The sequence below is a fragment of the Rhinoderma darwinii genome, unplaced genomic scaffold (assembly GCF_050947455.1).
Source record: "Rhinoderma darwinii isolate aRhiDar2 unplaced genomic scaffold, aRhiDar2.hap1 Scaffold_441, whole genome shotgun sequence".
Classification (NCBI taxonomy): Eukaryota; Metazoa; Chordata; class Amphibia; order Anura; family Rhinodermatidae; genus Rhinoderma; species Rhinoderma darwinii.
In genome coordinates this window covers 164,533-191,593 of record NW_027463877.1, presented here as the reverse complement: position 1 = coordinate 191,593, position 27,061 = coordinate 164,533, and the positions used below count along the sequence as shown (strand labels likewise).

The following is a 27,061-nucleotide window of genomic DNA, read 5'->3' as shown; positions in this document are numbered from 1 at the left end:
CAAAAATACACCCCCGGGAATTGTATTTCTATTTATGAGTCCTTGGTACATTTTAAAAGGAGGATTCAATTCCGCCAGTACCTGCCGAGTAAGAGGGCAAGGTATGGCGTGAAGATGTATAAGCTGTGCGAGAGTACATCAGGGTATACGTACAAATTTAGGATATATGAAGGGAAGGACACCAGTATTCAGCCCCCAGAATGCCCCTCCTTACTGGGAGTTAATGCAAAAATTGTGTGGGATTTGGTGCAATCCACTGCTCGACCAGGGTTACCACCTCTACCTGGATAACTTTTATACCAGCGTCCCACTATCCATGTTCTTCGCTTCCAGAAGTACTGCGACATGCGGCACTGATAGAAAAACTATGAGAGGCCTCCCTAAGACTCTGCTTGGGCAAACAAGAAGGGGTGAGAACAGGGCACATTCTAGCAGCAACATATTGTGTGTCAAGTACAAGGACAAGAGAGATGTCCTTGTATTGACCACAATACATGGCCACACCAGTAGCCATGTACCTGTACGAGGTACCAGTACAGAGACCCCCAAACCAGACTGCATCCTGGACTACAATAGGTACATGGGAGGGGTGGACTTGTCAGATCATGTCCTGAAGCCCTACAGCGCCATGCGGTGTGGTATAAGAAGCTGTATCGATCCACCACCACCACTAGCCAGTGCTGCATCCAGCAGAGAGAGGCAGGTCAGTGATAAAGTCCATAGCTATATGCTCCCAGGCAGCATCGGGCACTGGCAATGGCTGGAGCAGGCCAGCAGGAGTGAGCAACCTTGTGAGTTGCAGACACTGAACAGGAAGTCCATGATGTCCTTGGGCAGCGTGGGCCACCAGAAATGACGGGCAATCTGCTCCCAGGTCTTACGGGTCCCCGCGTGACCTGCCAGTCTAGAGGAGTGTCTCCAGCGGAGGATTCTCCCTCTGTCAGCCAGACGCACAAAAGTCCTCACTGGAAGAATGTACCCAACTTGCAGGGGATTGAAAGAGACTTTGCAAGATGGATCAATAATGTTCTGTGGAATTTCCATGGTGTCTTCTGTCTCAAAAGAACTGGACAAGGCATCGGCCCTCACATTCTTGTTGGCCTGGGCGATAATGGAGCTCAAACTGGAACCAGGTAAAGAACAGTGACCATCTGGCCTGACGAGGGTCACTGTCTGAAGATAGGTGAGGTTCTTGTGGTCCGTAAAAATCAGGATGGGATGAGCTGCGCCCTCTACTAGATGTCTTCACTTTTCCAGGGCCAATTTGATGGCCAATAACTCCCGATCCCCAATCAAGTAGTTGCGTTCTGCGGAAGAGAAGAGCTTAGAGAAATATCCACATACAATTGACTTGCCCTTGGAACCTCTCTGGTACAGGAGTGCACCGGCACCAACAGAGGATGTGTCCACCTCCAACGAGAACTGTAGGGAAACATCTGGATGATGGAGGATAGAGGCTGATGTGAAGGCACTCTTCAGGCTATTGAATGTGAATTCTGCCTCAGGTGTCCACACCTTAGCGTTCATGCCCTTCTTAGTGAGGTCAGAGATAGGAGATGTCAGTGAGGAGAAGTTTGGAATAAACTGTCTGTAAAAATTGTTGAATCCCAGAAAGCGCTGTATGGCCCACAAGCCTTGAGGGCATGGCCATTCCAGGACAGACTTTACCTTTTCAGGATCCATCTTGAGACCTCTATTCGATACAATGTAGCCCAGGAATGGTAGAGCATCTTTTTCAAACACGCACTTTTCCAACTTGGCGTGCAGACGATTCTCAACTGCAGCAAAACTTGACGGACATGTCTCTGATGCGTCATAGGATCTGGAGAAAAAAATTAAGATGTCATCAAGATAGACCACAACACAAACATAGAGGCAGGCCCAGCAGCACAGGGTTAACGGCCTTTGATAGGACATAGAACGATTGAAGCTCGGAGTGGAGAGCCCCTGCTTGGAGCCTCAGTGGCTTGGTCACAGCTATAACTGGGTCTGGCAAAGGTAGTCCATTTACCGATACAACCATCAGCGGCCTCTCCAGAGGGGTAGTGGGTAATTTAAGAAGGTCCACCAGGTCTCTACAAATGAAATTAGCAGCGGATCCAAACTCCAGATACGCAGAGACCTGATGCGTTTTCTCACCGGACACTATGGTCACGGGTATGGACAATTTAGACGGAAGTCCTTCTTTGCCAAAGGTTGTCTCTCCTACCAACCCTAGGCTTTGGGGCTCTTGGGGACACAGACAAACAGGATGGCCTCCGAGGCCACAATAAAGACAGAGTCCCGAAGTGTGTCTGCGTTGTCTCTCTTGGGTAGATAGCTTACATTCGTCCATCCTCACAGACTGCTTAGGAGGATCGGCATCTGAGGACAGCAGGGGTTGTTGCAAGATAGAGACCGGACTAGGAGACCTCCCTCCCATAGAACCTCTTGGAGCCGTTCTCAGAGCCTTCTATCAATACGGGCGGCCAGAAGCATGAGGTCATCCAGGTAGACGGCAGATCTCGAGCAGCAAGTTCGTCCTTAATTTTAGGAGACAGTCTATGACAGAATTTAGCCACCAGGGCCTCATTGTTCCACAACAGTTCTCCCGCCAGGGTGCGGAAGTGGATGGCGTACTCGCCCACGGAGATGTCTCCTTGGTGTAGGTTCAGCATGGAAGCCGCGGCAGAGGAGACTCGTCCAGGCTCCTCAAACACAATGCGAAATGTGCGGAGGAACCCCTGGAAGTCACGGGTCTCTAGTCCTTGTCTCTCCAAGATAGGGTTTGCCCATGCAAGGGCCTTGCCAATCAGAAGAGAGATGATTAAAGCGACCCTTGCGTGATCAGATAGGGGCCTACATAGCTCCCCCTGTGGATAGTGAGCCCATAGCATAGAGACCCTGCAGATAGTGCCCCACATATAGCCCAACCCTGTATATAGTGCCTCACATATATCCCCTCAGTATATAGTGCCCCACAAGTGTCCAACATATAGCCCATCCCTGTAGATAGTGCCTCACATATAGCTCGCCCTATAGATAGTGCTCCACATATAGCCCATTCCTGTATATAGTGTCCAACACATAGCCCACCCCTGTAGATAGTGCCCTACCTATATATCCCCCTATAAATAGTGCTCCACATATAGCCCATCCCTGTATATAGAGCCTCACATATAGATCCTCTATAGTTCCCCACATATAGCCCACCCCTGTATATAGCCCCCCTGTAGATAGAGCCCCCCTGTAGAAAATGCTACTCACATTTGTATTAGGTGCATTTTCTACCCCCCACAACAGTAGTGGGATTAGACAGGGTCCATTTGTGGGACTCTACCGAGCATCTGCATTACAGTTCCATTCAAATAGCGGTCAAACAACCGTGGTGCGGTCCCAGATAATATGCCCCCACCAATGACATTTGACATGTCAGTAGATACACAAAAATGAACTTTTTATTTAGACCATTTTCTGTTAATATCTTTTCCTGCCCCAAATGATCATGAAAGATGCTGACCAAAGGCAGACATATTATATGGCCAAAAGACTTTGGACACCCCTCCAATTATTGAGTTCAGGTGTTTCAGCCACACAAATTGCAAAAAGGTGCATAAAATCAAGCACACAGTCATGTAATCTCCATTGACAGACATTGCTAGTAGTGTGGGTCATACTGCAGAGATTAGTGACTTTACACGTGGCACTGTCGTAGGATGCCACCTTTACCACAACTCAGCGAATGAAATTTCAGATCTGCTAGATCTTTCCCATATACCTGTAAGTGATATTATCTGCTAGTTCTGCCCCGGTCACCTGTAAGTGATATTAGTATTATTATCTGCTAGATCTGCGCCGGTCACCTGTAAGTGATATATTATTATCTGCTAGATTTGCGCCGGTCACCTGTAAGTGCTATTATTATTCTTATTATTATTAATATTATCTGCTAGATCTGCCCTGATCACCTGTAAGTGCTATTATTATTATTATTATTATTATTATTATCTGCTAGATTTGCGCCGGTCACCTGTAAGTGTTATTATTATCTGCTTGATCTGCCCCGGTCACCTGTTAGTGTTATTATTATTATCTGCTAGATCTGCACAGATCAGTTTTAAGCGCTAATATTGTAAAGTAGAAGCTTTTAGGAGTAACGACAGCTCAGATACAAAGCGGTGGACCATGCAAACTCAAAAAGCAGGGCCGCCAAGTGCTGAATCGTGGAGTGTAAAAATCCCCTGTCCTCTGGTATATCACTCACTACAGAGATCCACACTGCTTCTAGAAGTGACATCAGCACCAGATCTGTGTCCAGAGCTTCATAAAATGGGTTTCCATGGTCGCTGCACACAAGCCTAAGATCACCTGTGACCATAGAAAAGCACAAGGCCGTAGGGGACTCCTCATGTTCTTTATACTTTATAGTAGAGGCACATTATTTCTTATATACACACCCAGCTGCCCCAGAACCTCTTTCTAAAGAGTAGAGAGATATTCATTTTAACCATTGAGTGATATGTAGCACTATCATTCTTTTAATAAAATGTTGCAGCTGCTGAGGTGTGTATTATGAGGTTCTGCAGCAGTTATGGTGTGTATTATGTATTATCGTGTTCTGCAGCAGCTGAGGTCTCTATTGTGATGTTCTGCAGCAGCTGAGGTCTGTATTGTGTTTCTCTGAAGCAGCTGTGGTGGGTTTTGTAATGTTCTGCAGCAGCTGAGGTGTGTATTATAATGTTCTGCAGCAGCTGAGGTCTGTGTTGTGATGTTCTGCAGCAGCTGAGGTGTGTATTATAATATTCTGCAGCAGCTGATGTGTGTTTTATAATGTTCTGCAGCAGCTGAGGTCTGTATTTTGATGTTCTGCAGCAGCTGAGGTATGTATTATAATATTCTACAGCAGCTGAGGTGTGTACTATAATATTCTACAGCAGCTGAGGACTTTCATAAGGTTCTGCAGCAGCTGAGGTATGTATTATGAAGTTCTGCAGCAGCTGAGGTGTGTATTATGAAGTTCTGCGTTAGCTGAGGTGTGTATTATGAAGTTCTGCGTTAGCTGTGGTGTGTATTCTGTATTATGATGTTCTGCAGCAGCTGTGGTGTATTATGATATATTTAGTAAACAATAACTCTACACACCAAATATAAATATGGTAAATAGTTTTATATTTAGGAATAATTTGACAATGGATGGAATATATGACAACATCCGAGTCTGGAGATGTCTCAGTTATCAGGATCACCGCACATGATGGGATCAGTGTTCCTATGAATACAAGATGTTCTCTTCCCCTGCCAGCGCCAGGATCTTCTCCTCCTTCTTGAAGCTTTAAGTTGTTTTTTTGGTGCTTCATTGGAAGCAGTGGCTACGGCACAGGGGGCACTGAGGGTTGGTGCGGAGCCAGGTAGAGATGCAGCCCTGATGGAAGGTATGAGTACATGGTAGCACTGTGACCAGCTCCCCGGCCTCATACTCAGTCATGCAGATGACACATGACTCTGACTCCTCCGGAGATGATATATTCCTTGTTGGGAGGTTCTGAATTAGCAGCGCTCTCCCTCTGGGCCTAGGCTGCCGTCTTCCCTGCATAGGCAGGTTTTGTGCAGGTGGTGGTGGTGGCTGCACCTGTGGCATTGCCTGTGGCGGTGGTGTCATCACGGCAGGAGGTCTGCTCGGAGCTGGTACCTCTATGGGTCTGCGGAGGGGTGGAATGGCATTTGGCCGTCTGAATTCAAATCCAGTGGTGCTGGTTGCAGATCCACTTGCTTGACGGCCGTCATCTCTGCTGCCCTCTCCTGTTATTCTGGAGGGCTCCGCTGGGACGGGTCTTAGTGGAGAGCGGCTTCTTTCCCTGCTCTCTTCTTGTCCCCTGTGCCGCAGAGGAACTCTGACCCGTCTCTCTCTCCTCCCAGTGACATCATCGATGGTAGGAGGTCTTCCCTGTTCTATTTGGGAAGACCTGAGTCTTTGTATAATAATGGCCTGACCTATAAAGAGGTTATAATTTATTAGAATTTTACAAGTTTTTATCAATTACTTTTGGGTCATAGGGACGGACCCTGCTGCTGTTATGGGAATTAGGGAGAGGGGAGCCCTTGCAAAGATCAGTTCAACTATGGTCTGAGTAAAGCTGCTGAGTATAGATGTCACAAGGCAGGGGTGGAACTGGGCTGAAGGTAAAACCGCCCCCAAGGAAAATAAATAAAGTTGGAAAATGCACTGTCTAACTAAAACATTGCCCAACAGACCTCAGGGATAACCCCTCCCAGGAAAGCTCCTACAGGGTGGGAATATTGTCTATATCTCCCCAAACATGTCACTTACCTTGATTTTCAGGTCGGCTCAGCCATGCATCATTGTCAGCAGTCAGCTGACGCAGCTCTCGGGAACTCATGGCTTAGTTACTTGAGGCTGGATTGATGGAAAATTCGAGAACTATGTTCTCAGGTGGCCCCGGTGTTATTGGGCCTTGATCAAGGATCAATAAGATGCTCGGGAAGTAAACACTAGATGTGTAATACAAACTAGATCGCTCTTCCGGAACCAAAATGAAGTGTCAGCAAAAGCATCAACTCAGGAAATGGCGCTGATGTCACCGTGCTCAGGGTTTATATAACTTTTTGTCATTATGACATCATATCTGAGTGTCATTATGACATCATATGTGAGTGTGACCTCACCCTCTCATAAGTGACCTCCAACCCTGATATTAGCTCTGTGACATCACTACAGTGACCACACCCTCTCATAATAAGTGACCCCCAACCCTATTAGCTCTGTGACATCATTGCAGTGACCACAACCTGTCATAATAAGTGAGCCCCAACCCTGATATTAGCTCTGTGACATCACTACAGTGACCACACCCTGTCATAATAAGTGACCTTCAACCCTGATATTAGCTCTGTGACATCATTGCAGTGACCACACCCTCATAATAAGTGACCTTCAACCCTGATTTTAGCTTTGTGACATCATTGCAGTCAGGCGGCCATGTTACTTGCAGCCAAATAATGACTCCATATAGCGGAATGGAAAGATGTCTTCTGTGATAATACAATATATATATATATATATATATATATATATACACATACAGCATGTTAATTTATTTAGAATCACCGTCGTTGAAATGATATAATCCGCATATTTCCGCGTCGAAAGTAAAAACAGCACCAAACAACGGTTTTAAGTTCGAATTTTACTTGCGTTTATCTGCGGTTTTGATCTGAATTTTCCGTATTGAACTCTTCAACGTGTGTATGAAGCCTAAGGTTCAATGCACACAATGCGTATTACTTGCGGTTTTGTGTACGAAAATCTCATGTACATGCTGCGTTTCCGCTTGCAAATTGTATCTGCCTAGTTCTAGGGAAAAACACACCAAAATCGGCAGCATGAACACGCACCGTTTTACGCATCAAAACGTAAAAACCGCATCAAAAAACGCGCAGTTGGGTGCAGTTTTTACCTGCGAATTTCTTGCGGTTCCTTGCGGTTTTGATGCGTATTTTCCGCATCAAATAACGCAACGTGTGTATAAAGCATAAGTGGGAGAGTCCTGTTCACCACTGACTGATATGTAACACCCTAATTTGTATTATGAGGTTCTGCAGCAGCTGAGATGTGTATTATGAGGCTCTGCAGCAGCTATGTGTATTATGAGGTTCTACAGCAGCTGGATATGTATTATGAGGTTCTGCAGCAGCTGAGATGTGTATTATGAGGTTCTGCAGCAGCTGAGATGTGTATTATGAGGTTCTGCAGCAGCTGAGATGTGTAATAGGATCTGCAGCATCTGAGATGTGTATTATGAGGCTCTGCAGCAGCTGAGATGTGTATTATGAGGTTCTGCAGCAGCTGAGTTGTGTATTATGAGGTTCTGCAGCAGCTGAGATGTGTATTATGAGGGTCTGCAGCAGCTGAGATGTGTATTATGAGGTTCTGCAGCAGATGATGCCGGGATGGACACAACTGTGTTGTAAAACCATTTTAATTGGCGGTAAAACGTGCTTGATTTTTGACCGTGCGCGCAGTACCGCAACATATGAAGCCCAGATAACAATCAGTATTCATTACAATTATTTATTATAGAAAAGTGTGACATTCACTTTCCTCGTTCGGCGTTCTTTTCGGGGAATCTGTCAAGGTTTCAGCCCCTTTTGAGGGCAAAAATAGCGCAGCATGCAGCGTTCTTTCTGTGCCGTCACAATGGCGTAAACCTCAACAGAAGCCAGATTGATCCCATTGTAATTCAGTGGGGTTTATAGGCCACAATTTTGATCTGTCGTACGATGGAAACATTACAGCGCCATTATAAACAGAAACCATTACGCCAGTGTGTGAACATCGCCTTATATTCAAATATGTCACGTGCCCCATCAAAATTCACCCTGACAGGTGACGTTAGTGACTGTAGTTATATTATAATGTGACAGGAGGTTACTATATGATTTATAAACAAGGGGTCAGTAACCTTCAGCACGCCAGCTCATGTGAAACTACAATTCCCAGCATGCCCTGACAGCCTTTGCCTGGAAAATGAAGTCTGTAGTTGTCAGGGCATGCTGGGTGTTGTAGTTTCATAACAGCAGGAGTGCTGAAGTTATCTGATCTCCTGGAGTACTGGACATCACCTGACAGCAGGTGGCGCACTAGAGTAATACAGCCAGCTAGCCAGTACACTGTGGCCTTGTTAACGGTCGCTGTGGTACCGGTCGTCATAGAGACGGGATGCGACCTGGAAGCTCCGGTGACAACTGCAGGGTAACGAGCGGCGTGTGATGATCCCGGGCAGGCGAGACCCATGCCTGCCATCATCTGCCAGTGACTCAATGAGGAGCTGGGGCTGTCCAGGCACGTAGGTGAGTAATGGCCACTGCTGGGGATAGTCATGGTATAGAACTTTTGTATTTTTCCATAGTCATAGCCGTCTTGTTTTTTGCAGGACAAGTTGTATTTCTTAATGGAATCAATTTGGGGTACGTATAATTTATTGGTTTACTTATATTAACTTTTTTAGTGGCCAATGAAAAAACCCCCAGATCTATTCATTCTTTTTGGGATTTTAAATTTTACGCCGTTTACCTTGTGTTATAAATAACTTAACTGCATTTTACGGGTCGTTACAGCTACAGCTATACCAGATTTATATAGTATTTTATGTTTTACCACTTTTGCAAAAAAAAAAAAAAATTGTATTTGTTTGTAAATGGACACAGACGACCGGAGCTTCTCCTTGAGTGGAATCCACGGTCACATCGTCGGCAACGCTGTGGACGGGGATTCCACTTCAGGAGTTTCCCTGATGTGACTGTCCGTATATGGACAGAGAAATCAAGCGAAACGCTCCAGGAACGGAATCCCCTGCCACACGGGGATTCCGCTCTTTTAGGAAGCTATAGTGCCGCTATCTACAGGAAGGGGGGGGGGTTGCTATCTACAAGGGGGCTGTGGGCTGTGTGTCACTACCTACAAGGGGGCTTTGTGGCACTACCTACAAGGGGGCTGGGGGCCGTGTGGCACTACCTACAAGGGGGCTTTGTGGCACTACCTACATGGGGGCTGGGGGCTGTGTGGGACTACCAACAAGGGTGCTGTGGGCTGTGTGGCACTATCAACAAGGGGGCTGTGTGGCACTACCTACAAGGGGGTTGTGTGGCACTACCAGGGGGCTGTGTGGCGCTATCTACAAGGGGGCTGTGTGGCGCTATCTACAAGGGGGCTGTGTGACGCTATCTACAAGAGGGCTGTTTGTCACTATCTTCAAGGGGGCTGTGTGGCACTACCTACAAGGGGGCTGTGGGCTGTGTGGCACTACCAATAAGGGGGCTGTGGGCAGTGTGGCACTACCGACAAGGGGGCTGTGTGGAACTTCCTACAAGGGGGCTGTGTGGCACAACCTACCAGGCGGCTGTGTGGCACTCCCTACCAGGCGGCTGTGTGGCACTCCCTACCAGGCGGCTGTGTGGCACTCCCTACCAGGGGGCTGTGTGGCGCTCCCTACCAGGGGGCTGTGTGGCGCTCCCTACCAGGGGGCTGTGTGGCGCTCCCTACCAGGGGGCTGTGTGGCGCTCCCTACCAGGGGGCTGTGTGGCGCTCCCTACCAGGGGGCTGTGTGGCGCTCCCTACCAGGGGGCTGTGTGGCGCTCTTTACAGGGGGCTGTGTGGTGCTCTCTACAAGGGGGCTGTGTGGCGCTCTCTACAAGGGGGCTGTGTGGCGCTCTCTACAAGGGGGCTGTGTGGCGCTCTCTACAAGGGGGCTGTGTGGCGCTCTCTACAAGGGGGCTGTGTGGCGCTCTCTACAAGGGGGCTGTGTGGCGCTCTCTACAATGGGGGCTGTGTGGCGCTCTCTACAATGGGGGCTGTGTGGCGCTCTCTACAATGGGGGCTGTGTGGAGCTCTCTACAAGTGGGCTGTGTGGCGCTATCTACAAGTGGGCTGTGTGGCGCTATCTACAAGGGGGCTTTGTGTCGCTTTCTACAAGGAGGCTGTGTGGCACTATCTACTGGGGGAATTTGTAAATAGTGGGCTCATGGTCATTTTACTGTAAATGGGGGGCTGATGGTCATTTTACTGTGATTGGCGAGCTGATGGTCATTTTGCTGTGAGTGGGGGGCTGACGGTTATTTTACTGTGTGTGAGGAGGCTGATGGTCATATTACTGTGAGTGGGGGGCTGATGGTCATATTACTGTGAGTGGGGGGCTGATGGTCATATTACTGTGAGTGGCGGGCTGATGGTCATATTACTGTGAGTGGCGGGCTGATGGTCATTTTACTGTGAGTGGGGGGCTGATGGTCATATTACTGTGAGTGAGAGGGCTGATTGTCATATTACTGTGATTGGCGGGCTGATGGTCATTTTACTGTGAGTGGGGGGCTGACGGTTATATTACTGTGAGTGAGGGGGCTGATGGTCATATTACTGTGAGTGGGGGGCTGATGGTCATATTACTGTGATTGGCGGGCTGATGGTCATATTACTGTGAGTGGCGGGCTGATGGTCATATTACTGTGAGTGGGGGGCTGATGGTCATATTACTGTGTGTGGGGGGCTGATGGTCATATTACTGTGAGTGGGGGGCTGATGGTCATATTACTGTGAGTGGCGGGCTGATGGTCATATTACTGTGAGTGGCGGGCTGATGGTCATATTACTGTGAGTGGGGGGCTGATGGTCTTCAAGTGGTTTCCACCTCTGACCTCCAATTGAAATGAATAGAAGGCAGAAAATACCTGCGGCGCCCGTTTGGTGCTTTTTTTCCTGCGTCTTTTGCATTAGCTTTAACGGCTTAAGAAATAACGCAAAAAACATGGTCAAACAGCTGTCAATTCCTGAAGGAATATTGAAGCAGATTTTTTTTTGCCTTACAACAAACGCTCTGTGAACACACTCTACGAGTGTAGTGCTTGTCTTTAGCAGTTTTCTGTCTCTCTGGAAACAATTTTTGGTACGGGTGCCCTGAGTAAATATTATTTTTCCAGTGCTGCCTCGAGTCCGAAAAGGTCAGGAAACTCTGTACTCGGCTACAGGATTACGCCGGCCTACGCAAGGATCCCTTCGTGGAGCAGCTCAATTCGTCGTGGCAACGGGGCCTAGTTGAGTACAATTTTTGTTTGGGGGCACTGTCTACAAGGGGGAGGTGGGGGGGGGCTGTATGGCACGATCTACAAGGATGAGGTGGGGGATTATGGCACTGTCTACAGGGAGGCTGTATGGTAAAATCTACAGGGGGGCACTATACTGTGTGGGGGCCACTAAGCGGACATTATACTGTGTAGGGGTACTACATGGGGCATAATACTATCGGCACAATTAGAGGACAAAATAGTGTGTCCTTGAAGGGGTTGTAATATATTATATTATTAAATATTATTATTATACTGTATGGGGGTACTAAAGGGGCATTATAATTTTTTTATAGGGGTGGGGGGCAGAAAGATAATTTCGCACAGGGCGCCATCTATCCTAAGGCCGGCCCTGACTACTACTTACTACTACTACTACTACTACAACTCCTCATACTACTACTCCTACTACTTCAACTACTCCTTTTACTACTACTACCAGTGGCGTAACTACTGCTATGGGGCCCGCAGCATGAGGGGCCCTGTGCGCATGCGTGACAAGCGCTCCTTTCATTTTTATTGAACTGCGCAGACCCCGGAAGTCCGAGGTTTCTCATGGAGAACATTCTCCTTATTGCTGCCAGCGATCACACCTGTATCCCCTATCCTGTGGATAGGGGATTCATCTCTTTTGTAGGACAAACTATGGGCCGTTTTTTGTCTTTTTTTTTTGTGGGGGGGCTGTATGGCGTTATGTACAGGGGGGCTGTATGGCGTTATCTACAGGGGGGCTGTATGATGTTGTGAAAGATTACCACTGTATATTTGTGTGCTTGCAAAAATCATTATTATCCTTACATAAAGCTTCTCAGTAGATCATATTCTGCTATAATGCTACGTAGTATGATAAGATGGCACAAGATGGCGCCGGAGCATGAGACAACGCCCTGGAATGTGAAAAAAGCAACATGAAGTATTAACCCACAAACTTACTGAACTAATAAGAAAAGGACATGTTTAAACAAGAACCAATTAGCACCTTTGAGGTGTCACAAGATCATATACTGATAATTGACGCCATTTTTGCTATATAAGTTTTGCATTGTTTTAAATAAAGTTGTTGTGCTCCTATCTCATCGAGAGAGGATATTCTACCTGAGCTCTGCTTCTGGTTTAATTCTTCCCGCGCAACTCGGTGAAAACCAGGCTGACCCGTGGGGCTGTATTAGCCACTGACCGGTCCTTCCCATGACCTGACGTTTACATCGTCCTGATCGATCCGGGGACACTCACCGAGCTTGATCACCTCTAGGACACGGTAAGTTGCTGATAATATCGGCATCTTATTTGCTGGCCGTGAGTGTTTCTTCAGATTGTGACGGATTGTGTTAGTCAGTCTGGGGGGGAGAGTCTGAACAACAGAGACTGTGTTAGTTGGCATACAGTCCCAAGAACCTAGTGTAAAGAACTGTTGTTTCCCTTTAAGTTAGCCTGTAGGTAAAATATAAATTCAAGATAAAGAAGAGACTGGTAATATTTGCGAAAATAACACACGAGAGATAGCTTTTAGTGGTAGGGGGTTGAAAACCCATATTAGTGGTAGCATTAGTGGTAGGGGGTTGAAAACCCATATTAGTGGTAGCATTAGTGGTAGGAGGTATAACCTGAATCAATTTAGTGGTAGGAGGTATAACCTTAATCAATTTAGTGGTAGGAGGTATAACCTGAATCAATTTAGTGGTAGCATTAGTGGTAGGAGGTAAAAAACCTATAGTGGTAGGGACGTGAAGGGACGATGGAAGTCCTAAAAAGTGTGTTTAAAACAAAAGGAGGGACGCCTCCCAACTTTAAGTTCAGCGCGAGTTAGTTGAGAAAAAAGAAGGAAAAAAATATGTTGGTAAGATGAAGAAACTGATGGGAATATGTGGATTGCCCGCTGAAGGTAGATTGCAGCCTGAAAAATGGCCGGAAATTGTGAAAGAATGTAAAGGCAAGTTAGAAGATGAAGGTCTAACGGACGCAGCCCACGCATGGGCGCGAACAGCCGCAGCCATTAGTAAAGAATGTTATGTTGAAATAGAATGTAGAGACAAGAAAGGACAAGTGACTCATTATCTGTATGGAAAGAATAAACAGCCACTGCCTTATAATGGCTGCCAATGTTGGTTATGTCCACAATGTGGACAACAGAACCCCCTAGTGGCAGAAAATTGTGCAGTATGTGGATTGGCCCACCCATACCCAGTCCCTCCTTGTGTTCCACCAGATGATGCAACACAGGCCCCTCCACTGCAGCCCAAAACACTGGAAGCCCCCCCCCATGCCGGTGGAATGCACCAGGACACTCCCCCCAGTGGCCATCTTGCTACCCCACAGGAAACTCCCATCCAGAAGCCATCCCCTTCCGCCCCCAGCGGCCATCCTGCTACCCCACAGGAAACTCCCATCCAGAAGCCATCCTCTTCCGCCCCCAGCGGCCATTTTGCTACTCCTTCCGGGCCCTATACACCCATATTCCCTCTCCTGACACCGGAAGGTACTTATTTCGTACCTCTAAAGCCCGTAACACCCCTGTTTCCAGCAATAGAGACGGTGCCCACCACCCTACAATCCGCACTACTCAATAGTACCGCATTCCAAAGTCATCAACGTCAAAGGTCAACGGAGACACCCGACCCGCCCATTTTGTCTCCATATGCACCAATGCCACCTAGCCCGCCTCCACCCATTTCCAATATACGTACAGTCCATGCAGTCCCCGATACAACCCCAGTTACGAAGCCCTTCAGACCCGAGAGACGGCCGGTCCTCCCCACCCAGATTCACTTCAATTCTTCTGGTCACTCACCGGCACAGAGTGACAGGACACCACCTCCCGGAATTGTACAACAATGGCGTCCAATGGCCGTGGAGACCATTTGGGAAGGAACTACATTAATGGCCGGATTGGGGGACATCGCCACGCAACATACCGAAGCTATTGTAAACCCTGCTAACACTAGACTTCAGCATAAAGGAGGAGTGGCCCGCGCGATAGTAGAGACAAGAGGAAACACCATCCAGGAACAAAGTGACCTCCCCATATACGAACAAGGCCCTCTCCCTGAAACCGGAATAGCGGTGACCAGCCCTGGGGCCCTCCCTTGTAGGTTGATTATACATGCAGCAGGTCCCAAATATGAGATAGAATTCCCAGACGAATCAAACAAGCTACTTGAACGGACAGTCCAACATGTTTTAGCCGTAGCAGCTACATATGTCACTTCCTTATCCATGCCCCTTATCAGTTCCGGGATTTACGGGTTCCCGCCCTTAACCGGGGCCAAGACACTAATACAGGCCATAAAGAATTCCCCATCGGCCACCGGATTAACAGAAATCAGAGGTAGTACATAATGGACTAGCTGTCGCCCAAGCCCTGGCTGAAGCAGTAAAACATGTTCACAACCAAATCCCGGCCTCCTCCATTGTACAACCCCGGGTAATACTACCGGAAATACCCGTCCGGGATTTCCCTCCTCCGCTTATTATGGCCACGGCCTCTGATGTACCCAACTATCCTCCTCCACCCATTGCTGTTCACGAGAGTGAATGTTACCCCAGTGCCCACAAACCGAAGGCCAAAACATATGTGTATTCCCCCTTCAGCCCGCTGCAACTCAATCAAATTGTGGCCAACCTCCCGGATCCCAGCAGGAAACCTATGGATTTCTTTAGGAGACTAACTGAAGTTCAACGCACATACTCTTCCCCTTGGAAAGAACTTGTACAAGCGGCCAGCATCAAGGCAGGGTATGGTTTCTGGCCAATAATACAGGCCGACCTAGCAGCTGTCACACCCAAAGATACAGAAACATACGAGTCTGGAGAATTATTTTGCGACAATTACAAGTTTGAGCTTGCGACAGGATATCCGATAGTACGGACTCGATATCCAATTGTGTTCAGGAATCACACGAGTCGGTTGAGCAGTTCTACACTCGCCTCATGTCACTTTTTGAAGATCAAGGTTATGATTTTGACGTGAAGATCCAAAAACAGTTGTTTGTAACCTCCTTTGTCAATGGCCTTAAAGCAAACCTCAAAATCAAGATAGCCGAAAATAGACCAGAATATGTTGATATGCCTCCCAGACAAGTCCTACAAATAGCTAAAGCATTTGGCAAACAGAAGGCCCCGGAAAAGCCTGTTAAATCTGTCAAGGTAGCTGTGCTCCAGGAGGCCTCAACAGAAGATGCGGTCACAACCGCCCCTGGTGCCACCCCCATCCAAACTCCACAACAACACCAACAATTGCAACCATATTATATGAATCAGTCAGCTTATCCGCCGCCTTCCCAGCAACCCTACCCACCCCAGTACCCACAACAGATATATGTCCCTCAAGAACCACAGTTCCAGGGTAATGCCAGTAGGAGACCTGCCAGGGATATTATCTGTTACCGCTGCAACAGGCCTGGTCATTTTCAACGCGACTGCCACACTAGGATGGATAACTACCCCCGCCAGCAGAATCAGGGCCCATCACGGCAATACCGCAATCCTGCCTACGACTCTTACCAGCAACCATAAGGACGGGGTGGTAGACAATAGGAAGATGGCAAGCCTGTGTTCACGTTGCCCTCCCTCACTGCTCCCACCCCCAAGACCGGGCCTATATCTGCCGTAAAACTGCTGGTAGGAGGACACAAACTTCCCTTTTTAGTGGACACAGGTGCAGCCAGGTCAGTTATTCTAACCAAAAATCTCAGGATATTATCTCCAATGATTACGTGTCATGTGTCGGGGTAGATGGGATCCCTACTAAATCTCCTCTCACCATCCCCATTCCTATAGGAGCACAACAAACACTCTTCTCCAGACTACTAGTTTCCGAAAACTGTCCTCTTAATCTGTTAGGAGCTGACCTCCTACAACGTCTGCAAGCAGTTATCACATATACGGATACTGGGATGCACCTTTCTTTCACTTCACCCTTTTCTGAAGAACAGGTCTGTCTCCTAGCAGCCCTCCCACTCTGCATGGCCTATGACTCTCAGGATTCCCCCATTCCGCCTTCATATTATGACCAAATACCACAAGCTCTCTGGTCTCAAGGATCCGAAGACATCGGCAGATTACCAGTGCCCCCTGTGCAAGTTTTCTTGAAGGAAGGGATGACGGCCCCTCGTGTGCCTCAGTATCCTCTAAAGGCCATACAAGAACGGTCCCTGGGCCTACAAATCAAACAGCTTCTACAGTCAGGTGCTCTTATACCATGTATCTCACCCGCTAACACGCCACTTTTTCCAGTGAAGAAGAAGAGAGTGAAAGGACAACCCGATACGTACCGCATGGTTCAGGACCTACGAGCTGTCAATTCGGCAACTGTTCTCGAGAGCCAGGTTGTCCCCAACCCCCATACTCTACTCAGTAATATACCTCCTTCTGCCAAATACTTTACAGTCATCGATCTGGCTAATGCTTTTTTCAGTGTACTCCTACATCCTGATTGCCAGTACCTCTTTGCTTTTACATACCAAGGCCGTCAGTACACATGGACAGTTATGCCACAAGGAGCCCAGAATTCACCCAATCATTTTATGCAGGCCCTCACGCTATGTTTACAACCATGGATTACTACACACCCCGAGGCCTCTCTGTTACAGTATGTAGATGACCTCCTTCTTTGTTCAAATGATCTTCAGAACTGCCAGGACCAGTCTCTCAGCCTCCTTCAATTCCTGGCTTCCATTAACTGCAAGGTGTCCCTAAAGAAGGTCCAGTGGGCTGCCACCAAAGTTATCTTCCTTGGACACTGCATTTCTCATGGCACCAAGCATCTCACTGATGCAAGAAAGGCAGCTATACTCAACATCCCCCCTCCCCGAGGACTCAAGCAGCTCCAAGCTTTCCTTGGTATGATCACGTATTGCCGAGAATGGCTCCCCAACGCCTCTTCCCTTATGCAACCTCTGTATGACGAAGTCAAGACCGGCATGAAAACCGCCCAACTTTCATCACCGGCCATTACAGCTTTTAACCCCTTCGCGCTCAGGTCAGTAATAGTACGTCCTGCTAAGTAGAACGTTCGCGCTCAGGTCAGTACTATTACTGACCTGAGTAAACACGGCGCCATTTAATCCCGGCGCGTGTTTGAGCTGTGATACCTGCTGTTTCCGACAGCAGGCTATCACAGCTTAGTGTGCAGGGACCGATCGCGGTGGTCCCCGCCAATTAACCCCTTAGAATCCGCGTTCAATAGCGATCGCGGCTTCTTAGGGGTTAAGCTGCCATCGCCGGCCTGCTACACGATAGCGGGCCGTGATGGCTACTATGGCAACCAGAATCCTAACAATGGACTCTGGCTACGCCATCGACGGAAGCCTAGTGGGTCCCGACAAAATCAGGACCCACTATGCTTGCTGTCAGCGAACAGCTGACAGCTCTAATACACTGCACTACGCATGTAGTGCAGTGTATTAGAATAGCGATCAGAGCCTCCTGCCCTCAAGTCCCCTAGTGGGACAAAGTAAAAAAAGTGTAAAAAAGTAAAAAAAAGTTGTGTCAAAATAAGAAAATTAAAAGATTTAAAAGTAATAAAAGTAAAAGTCCCCCTTTTTCCCTTATCAGTTCTTTATTATTAATAAAAATATATAAATAAACTATACATAATTGGTATCGCCGCGTCCGTAACGTCCTGAACTACAAAACGATGTCGTTATTTATCCCGCGCGGTGAACGCCGTAAGAGAAAATAATAATAAACCGTACCACAATCACAATTGTTTGGTCACTTCACCTCCCAAAAAATGGAATAAAAAGAGATCAAAAAGTCGCATGTACCTAAAAATGGTACTGATCGAAACTACAGTTCGTTACGCAAAAAATAAGTCCTCGCACGACTTTCCTGATGGAAAAATAAAACCGTTCTGGCTCTTAGAATAAGGTAACACAAAAAATAAATTATATTTTACAAAACGTATTTTATTGTGCAAACGCCAGAAGACATAAAATAAAACTATAAACATCCAGTATCGCCGTAATCGTATCGCCCCGCAGAATAAAGTGAATATGTCATTTATAGCGCACGGTGAACGCTGTAAAAAAAATATAATAAAAAACAATCGTAAAATTGCTGTTTTTTTAGTCACCACGCCACCTAAAATTAGAATAAAAACTGATCAAAAAGTCGCATGCACCCCAAGAAAACTACAATGGATTCCTCAAGGTCTCTAGTTTCCAAAAAGGGGTCACTTTTGGGGGGTTTCCACTGTTTTAGCACCACAAGACCTCTTCAAACCGGACATGGTGCCTAATAAATTAAATTAATTAAATGTCAACTCTACTTTGCTCTAAATTCCTGTGAAACGCCTAAAGGGTTAATAAACTTTTTAAATGCTGTTGCGAATACTTTGAGGGGTCTAGTTTCTGAAATGGGGTGTTTGATAAGGGTGTCTAATATATGGGCCCCTCAAAGCAACTTCAGAACTGAGCTGGAAACTAAAAAATAAAATAAAAATGAGGCAATACTTCGCTTCTTACATTATACTCCTAATGAGCCGTGCCCACCCCGAGATGACCCCAGTTTTGACCGTTTGTATAAACGGAGACCCCTATTAGACCATTTCAGTGCCCGGTTTTCCCAAGCATTCACCCCCGAGAAGTGTATTTCTATAGATGAATCCCTGGTACATTTGAAAGGGAGGCTTCAATTCCGCGAGTACCTGCCGGGTAAGAGGGCAAGGTATGGCGTGAAGATGTATAAGCTCTGCGAGAGTGCATCAGGGTATACCTACAGGTTTAGGATATATGAAGGGAAGGCCACCAGTTCTCAGCCCCCAGAATGCCCCCCCTTACTGGGAGTTAATACAAAAATTGTGTGGGATTTGGTGCACCCACTGCTGGACCAGGGTTACCACCTCTACCTGGATAATTTTTATACCAGCGTCCCACTCTTCAACTGCCTCGCTCCCAGAAGTCCTGCGGCATGCGGCACTGCTAGAAGAAACCTGAGAGGCCTCCCTACGACTCTGCTTGGGCAAACACTCAGAAGGGGTGAGAGCAGGGCACAATCTAGCAGCAACATATTGTGTGTCAAGTACAAGACCAGGGAGATGCCACACCAGTACCCATGTACCTGTACGAGGTACCAGTACAGGGACCCCCAAACTAGACTGCATCCTGGACTACAATAGGTACATGGGAGGGGTGGACTTGTCAGATCAAGTCCTGAAGCCTTACAGTACTTCTGGAAGCGGGGCCACAGGCATCGTACCAGGGCAACACTTTTTAGGAGAAGTTCCCCAAACTGGCAAGAAGGGAAAAAGTCAAAAGAGGTGCAGAGTCTGCTATAAGAGGGGGATAAGGAAGGACACAATATATCAATGTGACGCGTGTCCCGAAAAACCAGAGCTGTGTATGAAAGAGTGTTTGTTTTCAAATTTATCATCCATCCCTTTATTTTTAATTTACCCCAGTTTTACTCGCTCTGATCCACTTCACACAGCTTACCCCTCCTCATCTTTCCTCTCTGAGCCCTGCTGCGTGCCCAGGCAGCTGATAACAGCCACATGTAGGGTATTGCCGTACCCGGGAGAGCCAACATTACAGTTTATGAGGTGTATATCTCCGGTGGCGCATGCTGGGCACAATATATCGGACACTGAATTGGCATATATGTATAGAAAATTGCAAATTTCACTCTGCACCAACTGCTGCACATTATCTTTTACACAATACCTGTGGGGTCAAAATGCTCACTACACCTCTAGATGAATTCCTTAAGGGGTGTCGTTTTTAAAACGGGGTCACTTCTCGGGGGTTTCAACTGTACTGGTACCTCAGTGGCTTCTGCACACACGACTTAGCACCAGAAAATTCCCAGTAGGCCACATGGTGGTCCTTTCCTTCTGAGCCCTCCCATGGGCCCAAACGGCAGTTTATCACCACAAATAGGGTATTGCCACACTCAGGACAAATTGGGCAACAAAATGCGGTATTTTATTCCTTGTGAAAATAAGAAATTTTGAGCCAAAACTACATCTTATTGGGAAAAAGTGTTTTTTTTTAAATTCACAGCCCAATTCAAATAAGTTCTGTGAAAAAACTGTGGGGTCTAAATGGTCACAACACCCATAAATAAATTCCTTGAGGGGTTTTGTTTCCAAAATGGGGTCACTTTTGGTGGGTTTCGATTGCTTTGATACCTCTGAGGCTCTGCAAATGCGACATGGCACCCGAAAACCAGTCCAGCAAAATCTGGACTCCAACAAACACATAGCGCTCCTTTCCTTCTGAGGCCTCCCATGGGCCCAAACAGCAGTTTATCACCACAAATGGGGTATTGCCGCACTCAGGACAAATTGGGCAACAAAATGGGGCATTTTGTTCCCTGTGAAAATAAGAAATTCTGATCAAAAATGACATCTTATTGGAAAAATTGTCATTCTTTTAATTTCACAGCCCAATTCAAATACGCGCTGTGAAAAAACTACGGGGTCAAAATGGTAACAATAACCATAAATTAATTCCTTGAGGGGTGCAGTTTCCAAAATGGGGTCAGTTTTGGGGGATTCCTACTGTTTTGGCACCTCAACACCTCTCCAAACCTGGCATGCTGCCTAAAATATATGCTAATAAAAAAGCACCACCAAAATGCACTAGGTGCTTCTTTGCTTCTGGGGCTTGTGTTTTAGTCCACGAGCGCACTAGAGCCACATGTGGGACATTTCTAAAAACTGAAGAATCTGGACAATACATATTTAGTTGTGTTTCTCTGGTAAAACCTTCTTTGTTACAGAAAAAAAATAGAATAAAATTGAAATTCAGAAATAAAAACGAAATTTGCAAATTTCACCTCCACATTGCTTTAATTCCTGTGAAATGCCTGAAGGGTTAAAAAACTTTCTAAATGCTGTTTTGAATACTTTGAGGGGTCTAGTTTTTAAAATGGGGTGCTTTATGGGGGTTTCTAATACATAGGCCCCTCAAAGCCACTTCAGAACTGAACAGGTACCTTAAAAAAAAGGCTTTTGAAATTTTCTTAAAAATATGAGAAATTGCTGTTTATGTTCTAAACCTTGTAACGTCCAAGAAAAATAAAATAATGTTCAAAAAACGATGCCAATCTAAAGTAGACATATGGAAAATGTGAACTAGTGACTATTGTGGGTGGTATAACCGTCTGTTTTTCAAGCAGATGCATTTAAATTCTGAAAAATGCTATTTTTTCTAAATTTTCTCTAAATTTTGCAATTTTTCTCAAATAAAGACTGAATATATCGACCAAATTTTACCACGAACATGAAGCCCAAAGTGTCACGAGAAAACAGTCTCGGAATCGCTTGGATAGGTTTAAGCATTCCGACGTTATTACCACATAAAGTGAAATATGTCAGATTTGAAAAATGGGCTCTGAGCCTTAAAGGAACAGTGTCATCACAAATATTTTTTTTATATGTTAAAGATGTTAGTGCCTTCATATAAACGTTTATTTTCATTTGTGTGTTTGTGTTTTACTGTTTCTTATTTTCACACTTTTTCTTCCCTATGGGGGCTGCCATTTTTTGTTCCATTTCTGTGTGTGTCGATTAACGACACACACAGACATGGAATACGGCAGCCACAGTCCCATAGGGACTGCGAACGGCTCCCGTCCCATTGACTGCCGTGTACGGCGTCTGTGTGGGAACTGCGCATGCGCCGCTCCCACACAGTCCTATTCGAAATTGGCGCCGTCCGGCGCCATTTTCCCGTGGACCGGAAGTCGCGGCTGGACAGTAATATTACTACTTCCGGTCGCGGCTTCCGGACAAGTGCACATGGAACAGCGGCAGCAAAGGGAGCGGACGGGCCGCGGCGGCAGGAGCAGGTAAGCGATTTCAATGTATGTTAGTGTTTGTGTGTGTTTACTACTGCATGTAAACCTACTACACTGTGGGTTACCTCAAAAAATGGCGACACACAGTGTAGGAGGTTAAACCTTTCAAACCCCTCGTTTATCCCGGCACTAGCCAGGATAAAGGAGGGGGGATTGCTGAGAGCTCACTAGAGCGATAGCTTTTAACCCAATGTTGCAATGCTGCAATTTTGGGAACTAGCTCCAAACAGCTCCATCTAGTGACCAAAAATGGGTAGTATTATAAATTTGAAAAAATTTATAATATTTCCTGACTCGCGAAAAAAATAAAAAAAATTTGAACAATGTTTAATCACCCACACACTAAATGTTTAAATTTAAAAAAAAAAACATGTTTTTGGGGCGACACCATGCCTTTAAGGCCCAAACTAGGCTGCGTCCTTAAGGGGTTAATCAACTCAAGGAATTGATTACCTCGGCTCCCGCTCTTGGCATTCCCAACTATAACCAAGACTTTCAGTTGTATGTCTCTCAAGATTCAGGGCACGCCTCAGGTGTCCTGACTCAAATACACGGCTCTCACCCTCGCCCTATAGGGTACTACTCGTGCCGTCTGGACCCTGTCGCCCAAACTGCACCCACCTGCTTGAAAACCGTCCTTGCAGCCAAAGAACTGATTGACAAGACTTCGGATATAGTTCTTGGTCATTCCCTCACCATTTTAGCCCACCATGACATCAAGGCCATCCTCGATCAAAGTCAACAACATCACCTCTCCATGCAACGACAAATCCGGTTGCAATGCAGTTTATTACTGCCAGATAATATAATCATAAAAAAATGCTCAAATTTGAATCCTGCCACCTTGCTTCCCTATTTCAGGGGGGAAGATCACTATGAACATACTCCTGATTCCCCCGAAGACACCCTCCATGATTGCCAAGAAGTGATGCAACAAGAAACAGCCCGCCTCTCCACAGTGGCCGAAACACCATTGTCTGAAGCCGACCTGACGTTATATATATACGGATGGATCACGATATGCAGACGATACCGGAAGATACCACACCGGATATGCTGTCGTAGATGATCACGGCATCATCTGTGCTGAGGCTTTGCCACCACACATGTCAGCTCAAGAAGCATAGCTGAAAGCTCTTACTGAGGCCTGTCGTTACGCCAAGGACCGGGTGCCCAACATCTATACTGACTCTCGCTATGCTTTCGGAGTGGCACATGATTATGGTATAGTATGGGCCCTGAGAGGTTTCAAGACGGCTGCAGGAACTCCGATACGACATGCTGATGCAGTTCAAGCTCTGATACAGGCCCTTCAACTGCCTACGAAGGTGGCCATCATCAAGACCAAGGCTCATGGAAGACTCAACTCAAAGGAAGCTCAAGGCAACCACCGGGCCGATCAAGCGGCTAAGGACGCTGCAAGTGGTTGTCCACCATTCAAAAGGGAATCAAGGGTGGCAGGAACACAATCAACTGGTATCTATGTCACCACCAGAGCCGGTAGTACACAAGTTGACTATCCTCCCGACGGCCCTCCCACGGTACAACTCCTTCAGGAGTTCCAGAAGAATGCTAGCCACAACGAGAAAGGGCTATGGGCAAAAGGAGGCGCAACTCAGGAGGTTTGCGACGGTTTATGGCGGTTGAACCAACGTTTCTGTCTACCTACCACTTTGTATCCTTCCATTGTTCAGTGGGCGCATGGACCCACCCATCGGGGGAAGAACCAAATGATCACTGCTATCAACAAACTCTATTTTGCCCCTGCTATATCAGTCCCGGTCCTCAAGTACACCCAGACTTGTCAAATCTGCAGCACCTGTAACCCAGGCCGGACGGTCGCCACTCCAAAAAAGCATCTGGCCAAGCCTCTTTATCCATTTCAAAGGATACAGATAGACCATATCCAGCTGCCAAAGAGCGGACGCTTTGAGTATGTGTTAGTTGTCGTTGACATGTTCTCCGGATGGCCAGAAGCCTACCCTGTGACCAATATAACGGCCCGAGCCACTGTTAAGAAATTGCTCACTGATGTTGTATGCAGATTTGGAATCCCGGAAGTCATTTGTTAAGGCCGGGAGAAGGGGGAAGGGAATAAGTGAGCCCTAATCTACCCACCGCCCTGTCTCTGCCTACTTGCAACGACCCGCCCTAGGCGACTGGGTACAACTGGGCGGCGGTCCCTACGCTGACTAAGTGCAAGGGAATACAAACAGGGAACAAGCAAGGGAGGGGGCAGTAGCCCACGGAACACCGTGAGGAAACCCGAGTGGTCAACGAGCCAGTCAGAATCAGGATGACACGAAGTATACAAACGCAGGGCAAGGAGGAGAAAGCAAGCCGGGGTCAGAGCGAAGCAGGATAAGCGGAAGCTGTAGCAAGGCTGAAGCAAGGCAGTAGCAGGCTGGAGCAAGGCTGTAGCAAGGCCAGGAAACCAGGAAGAATCACAAGCAATGAGGAAGAGAAAACGGCAGAAGTAAATGGACAGGGGGCGGAGCTAACTCCGACTGACCAGGCCGCGATAGGCTCTCCCACTCCTGAGCCTGCCACCCTGATTGGTGGGAGCCGGAGTCAGTCTAAGAGGTCCGGCCTCAGGTGTAGATTGATTAATCCTGGGAGTATCCACAGAAGTAGTGCCTGGCAGATCCTTTACATCATTGAGAGCGACCAAGGTCCGGCATTTACAGCGGACGTTACCCGCCAACTGTGGCAGTTAGTGGGGGAAGATCTAGGCCTTCACACTCCCTACCACCCTCAGAGTAGTGGTAAAGTAGAAAGACTAAATTGTACTTTAAAAAACAAGATCCTAAAAGCAAGCAAGGAAGTGGCCCTGCCATGGCCAGAAATCTTGCCAATAGCTCTGTATTCTGTCCGTAACACCCCAAAGCAGCCCACCGGTCTTACCCCTTATGAAATATTGTTTGGGGGGATTCCAAAAATGGGTTGTTATTACCCCCAGCAACTCAGTGTGGGTAATGATACCCTTGTCAATTTTGTTATAACTCTGTGTAAAGAATTAACAGTAACACATGCTGCAGTGTTTTCTTCCATTCCAGATCCTGACAACAATACAGGCACCCATAAACTGTTGCCGGGAGACTACGTTGTGGTTAAGAAACACGTCCGGGGAACCCTTGAGGTCAGATTTGATGGTCCTTATTAAGTCCTCCTGATCTCACCCACGGCTGTGAAGTTAGAGGGACGACGTACTTGGGTCCACGCGAGCCACTGCAAGAAGGTTCCAACTCCAGTCGACCTCCCACCACAGTGAAATGTTTCTGATATATATCCTTTCGTTAACTTTGGTTCTCGAGGTGTCTGCCCAGCAGGTGTCTATTACGCAAACCGGGTATTATCCTAATCGTATGACGACTTTTTGGTATAACTCTTCTAACACCCATGTAGCGGTGTACCAGTTCGACTATTGTTCAGTGATGGGGTTGTGCATAGTAGATCAGGCCTGGAGTTGTAGCGAGTACAGAAGGGTTGGTCCATACATATGTGTCACGGATAAATACTGGGGTGTGGATTGTGGATATTGGGGGGCAGTCGGGTGGAACACTGGTCCAGATTGGGCATACAAACCTAGTAGTGCCCAGTCAAGAAGGGACTCCAATGGCAAATCCCTATTGACCCGTATGACCCTTCGTAAAAGCGGAGAGTGTTCACCACGCGGTAGGGTCGGAAGCAATAAGCCCCTCACTCTCACAATAGAAAACACTAGTAAAGTGGACGAGGGCATCTATGTGCTGGGCTCAGCCAAATTGGGGAGAGGCATAATGGGTAAATTCAAGTTGCAAGATATGAACAACAATGTTGATTGGCGACCCAAAAACAAAACAGTTAACAACCACAGATCAAGACACTTAAGGAAAATTACAGGGACATGATGGCTATAGCAGACCCAACTTTCAAAGATACCATGGCCGTTGAAACTGGGTTCAGTGACACCAACCTCTGGTTGGAATGGGTGAAGTATACGGCTAACACTGCAAATAAATCCAACTGCTATGTGTGCGCCGGAGCCAGACCCCATTTAGGGATGGTACCCCTGATATTGCCCGAAAATACGCATGAGTGTTTTCTAAGTTTATATACGAATAAAACCACCAATGATACTAAATGTAAGAAATGGAAGGAGGAATACCCAATCACTAGTAAGGCTCCACGCCCAGTGCAAGGGATAACTGTATACCCTGGTAATTATACTTGTTTCACTGGCTCCCAAGCCAACGGTCGGTTTTTAGGTAACTTTACCAATGGATACTGCGCTAGCTATAGCTCCCTCACTTCAGACAAGCTGCAACGACAGGTACTATCTTTAGGAGATATTTACTGGATATGTGGCGATTTAAAAATAAGGACTAAATTAACTGGCAACTGGATAGGGCAGTGTGCCTTAGCTAAAGTAATTATGCCATTTCACATAATGACCGAGACTCATCATGAACAGTCAAGTAACAGTCATATATTAAACCGACAGAAGCGGTCTGAATCCCCCAAAGGAAGTTTTGACCCCCATGTGTATATATAGATGCGATTGGAGTACCAAGGGGGGTCCCAGATGAGTTCAAAGCACGTGATCAAGTGGCAGCAGGGTTTGAATCCATACTCCCAATAATTACAGTGAACAAGAAGGTAGATTGGA

At 46.8% G+C, this 27,061-nt stretch overlaps 1 long non-coding RNA gene across 1 annotated transcript; it reads left to right on the top strand.

The window, feature by feature from the left end:
* Positions 1-8,715: 8,715 nt before the first annotated feature.
* On the top strand, positions 8,716-11,601 carry LOC142714181 (uncharacterized). The gene is made up of 3 exons (XR_012870380.1): positions 8,716-8,847; positions 8,931-8,964; positions 11,470-11,601. It is a non-coding gene; the product is annotated as an uncharacterized LOC142714181 (long non-coding RNA).
* The last annotated feature ends 15,460 nt before the right edge of the window (positions 11,602-27,061 follow it).